The sequence below is a fragment of the Fukomys damarensis genome, unplaced genomic scaffold (genome assembly GCF_012274545.1).
Source record: "Fukomys damarensis isolate Sample0158 unplaced genomic scaffold, DMR_v1.0_HiC HiC_scaffold_2, whole genome shotgun sequence".
NCBI lineage: Eukaryota > Metazoa > Chordata > Mammalia > Rodentia > Bathyergidae > Fukomys > Fukomys damarensis.
This window is the reverse complement of record NW_022900914.1, coordinates 11,682,314-11,686,812: the sequence shown is the minus strand read 5'-3', so window position 1 is coordinate 11,686,812 and position 4,499 is coordinate 11,682,314.

Below are 4,499 nucleotides of genomic sequence, written 5' to 3'. Positions count from 1 at the left end.
AGATGGGGAGAGAAGAGGTCAGATGGGCACGGGTCATAGACTTTGGCTTTTACTCTCTGCAAAGCAGGAAGGTCAGGGGATGCAGTACAGGAGCGTCACGGTGTGACTGGCATTCTAAAAGCCTCCCTCTGGCTCCTACTGAAGAGAAGTCAAGTAGAAACAGGAGGCCAGTTGGGAGGAAGCTGCAGCTCTTCAGGTAGGGTAGAATTGCATTCCAGGTTTAAAATCAGGAAATTGAAACCCAACAGGATTATCTGGTTCACAATCACACAGCTGCTAAGTGTCTGAGCTGGAATTTGAATTTAGAACCATCTGACTCCAAATCCAGGGTCCGGTGGCCCAGAGTTACAGGGAGGCTCGCTTTGTTGCCCATGTCCCCACGCTTGGGGAGCCTGCGCCCCGGCCCCATTCCGTGTCCCTGTAGGCAAAGCCCGCTCACTCCCCTTGTGACTCTCCCCTGCCCCAGTGCGGGTCTGAGGAATGGAGGCAATCTCAAAACCAGGGCTGGAAGTGCCATTTGACACCCTAGGGTTGGTTTTAAGGATTTTCCAAACCCTTCGAACAGCCTGGGGTGGCAGGTGACAGCCACTGTGGTACCTGCTGGAGAAACTGAGCCGCAGTCAAATTGAGAGCACCGCCCTGCCCCCTCCCAGGCTCACAGGGCAAGCCGGACGTGGGGGCCCCTCCTCTTGCCTTGGTTCAACTAGGACCCTGGGCCTCCTGGCCGAGTGCAGCTGTTAATCTGAGACTGCTCTTGGGCTCCAATAGCTCCATTCTCCAAAGGCAAGCCGTGTCCCGTGGTGGGGTGAGCTCCACAGCAACCCAACAAAGCCACGGTGAGTAATTGTTCGTTTCTTGCCCAAAATCCATCAAGAGAGGAGCCCTGGCATTTATCTAGCTACGAAAGATCATTATCTGGTGGCAGTGTTCTTCCCACTGACAATATCTTCTAAATAAGGGTCAGCCATCCAGCGGTCTGTCTGCTGCTGATTTCTTCCCATGCGATGATAAACTGCATTTGAACCGAGGTGTGGGGGAGGCAGGGGATGAAGGGAGGGAGAGGATGGTCAGAGAGGGGTGTTGTTCCACAGTTGAGCCCGAGAAACTGGCCCGAACTTTGATCCTGACAAGTTTGTTGGATGACTGTTGGGGAGAAGATGTGGAGTCCTCATTTCCACGTCAGCATGTCTTCCTACATTAGTGGAACCTGGACGGCCAAGGTTGGGGTGTTAGGGGGGTAAGAAAAGAGGATTTTGTGGCTTGTATTCCTGCTATCAGTCCAGAGTCTGGAATGGGTTGGAATCCAGGGGCTCAGAGCGAATCGTCATCAAAGTAGTCCCTTATGGTCCTGGGCTTCAGAAGATCTGGGTTCAAGTCCAGGGCCCAGCAATTCCCGGAACTAGACCTCAGCAAGTCCCTATACTTCCATGAACCTTGGTTTACTCATCTGCAAATGAGGATGGGATCTTTCTCACAGTGTTGTTGGAGTTCACAGTGCTGTGTCCACCACAGAGTACTCTACACAGGTAAGTTGCCGCCACTCCTGTTTGTGTCAGGGCTTTCTTGTGATGTGTAGGATTGTGTGCTCTGAACCAGGCCTGTAACCCCTGACCCTTGGGAGGCTGAGGCAGGAGGATTACAAGTTTGAGCCCAGCCTGGGCAATTTAGTGACTTAGTGAGACTTTGTCTCAAAATAGAAAATTAGCCAGGCGTGATGGGGCATGGCTGTACTCCCAGCATTTGGGTGGTAGACGCAGGAAGACTGCTGAGAGTTTGAGGCCAGTCTGGGCTCCTTAGTGAGTTCAGGACCAGCCTGGACTACATAGCAAGACCCTGTCTGAAACAATCAAAAGAGAAAATTAAAAAAGGGCTAGGGGTGTAGCTCAGTGTGAAGGCCCTGGGTTTAATCCTTAGTAGTGTGTCGGGGGTGGGGAGATTGTGTGCTCTGTGCTTTCCCCATCTTGCTGACTTAAGAGTTGGGCAGCCTTTTGGTTACCCTACCTCTTTGGGTCTCAGACTGAAAGTCACAGTCTAATGATTCTATTAATTAATAATAGAGTCCCATGTGGTTAAGGCTGTACTAGGCTCCTGGGGAATCAAGTGGGATACAGTGGACCTTCAAGTTACGACTGGCCTGGTGTGTGAACAACTTGGGTTAATTAGGCTGATGGAAGATTCACCTGCCTCTTGTTATCTATGGCATGTACCCAGGTAAACATCCAGATCTCAGCTATACTGATTTACAATCAACTTGAGTTACAACCAGCCCTCGGGAGCCAATCGAGTTCATAAGTCGAGGAACCTCTGTACATGATATAGTCTGTGTGCTTTTGTGGCGCTTAAAAGAGTCACATTTGGACACACCTGATCTGGTTGAAGCCAAGGTGGGATCACAAGCAGCTGTACAGTGTGTCTTTATTTGCTGCATTTGCTACATCTGGGCCTGTGCTAGGTGCTTCCAGAGCACATCATGTGGCACACCATAAAATTTCTGAGTAGAGCATGTCCCCATGTTACAGAGGAAAATAACTGAAATCTGGAGAGGTTGAGTTGCTGAGCCAAGATTATAAAATAGTAATGAAAGCCACAACTGTTTAATCCTAAATCCTCTTTCCCGTCCCAGCCAGAGTATAATCTGGCCCTGTAACCCATTCCCTACAGAGAAGTGGAAATCTCTGGTTCACATCCAGGGTAGTGGAGGCCCTGGAGACTCCTGTTGACCAGTCTCCCCCACATGCTAGGACAGGAAAGCTTTGTGGGAGGGAGTTAGACATTTAAAATCCAGGGGATCCAAATCAAAGCCATAGTAAGATACAACTTCACACCCATCTGAATGGTTGCTGTAAAAGAAAAACAAGAATATAACAAGCACTGGTGATGGGTGTGGAGAAATTAAGACTATCACACATCACCGGTAAAAGTATGTAAAAAGGTGCAGGACCTATAGAAAAGAGTGTAGAATTCCTTCAAAAGTCAGGCACAGAGTTCACCCCACAATCCAGTAGTTTGACTTCTGCATATATATACCCTAAAGAATGAACAGATATTTGTATGCTCGTCATCATAGTAACATCGGTCACAACAGCAGAAAGGTAGAAGCAATCCAAACGTGCCTGGGACCAAAGGAGAACTGAGCCCTGATTGGACACCTCTTGAGCACAAAGGAGAAAGGGGGCACTTGGGGTGATTGCGCAGCGCACGTTCTAGGGCAAACAAGACAGCTGACTGAGGTTGTTTGCCTGAGCGTGTGCTAATGCATGTTGGAAAGCACAGGAAACTTGTGTTACTTTGATTGCTTGTACACGTGTTTGGGTGAATAAAGTCAAGATGAGCCAGCTGCTGGGGTAGGGGGGCACTCTCTGCCTACTAGAGGCAAAAGCCTCCCTAGCTGCCCCCATGTTAAACTGACTCCGTGTCTCCTTGTCATTCATCCTTGTCCCTCTCCTCCTCCATCAGGGAGACCAAAGTAATGGGTCTTGGTCCTGAAACAAAGCCAGTCAGGTGGGTTGGCAACATGTAGGGCTTCGAACCAGACTTGGTTATAGTGGTTGAAGGGATAAACAAAATATGGCGCTATGTACGCTTATACTTGAATATGGCTCAGTGTTGAAAAACAAAGGTAATTCAGCGGCATGACGAATCTTGAAGTGATTTTAAGAGAAATGGCCCAGGAACGAAAGGACAGTTACTGGAGGATTGTGCTTAGATAAAGTCATGTGAAAATGATGAACGGGCGTGGTGAAATTCACAGACAGGAGTAAAATGGAGGTTAGCAGGAGCTGAGGGAGGGGAAATGGCACTTATTATTAAATGCATACAGATTACTGTTTGTGATGATGAAAAGTTCTGGAAGTGGATGGTGGCACAACATCGTGAATGTACTTAATAGCACTGAATTGTACACTCGAATGGTTTGCATAGTAAATTCAACGTGAGATAGATTTTACTAAAATAAAAAGCAAAACCAAGCTTGAAAGGGAAATCCTTCAGCTGAACAAAAGAAATGGTGTGCTGCCAAAAGTTGCCTTCCACTTTCCTTCCCAGGAGCATTATGAAGTTTGTTTAGAAACCATTAACAGCTCATCAAAGAACGGGGGCAGCTGAGACACTGGAGAGAGGCTAAATGACAGAAACGGGCGTCATAACGCTCCTGTGAATGATTAGGCAATGAGCATTTGATATATAAAACTTGAGTTGCGTGCAGTTTTATTCAGCTGCCACCTAAATAAGCCTGAGTCCTTATTCAGAGGTGCTACAACACAGTGGCATTTGACCACAGGTCCTTTAAGTCACCCAACGGGGTGTGATTAGGCCACATGTTTCTCGGCCTTTAAAAGGCAATGTTCTAGGTGCTGCCCCTCCCCCTGCTGTATAGATAATTGTAAAACAAACTCCATATCCCACTGGCACCCTTTCTAATTACATCTCACCTTCATTCAGCTATTAAAGTGATAGATGGTAGCAATTACATTGAACCCCACTGCAAACTCTCTCTCTGT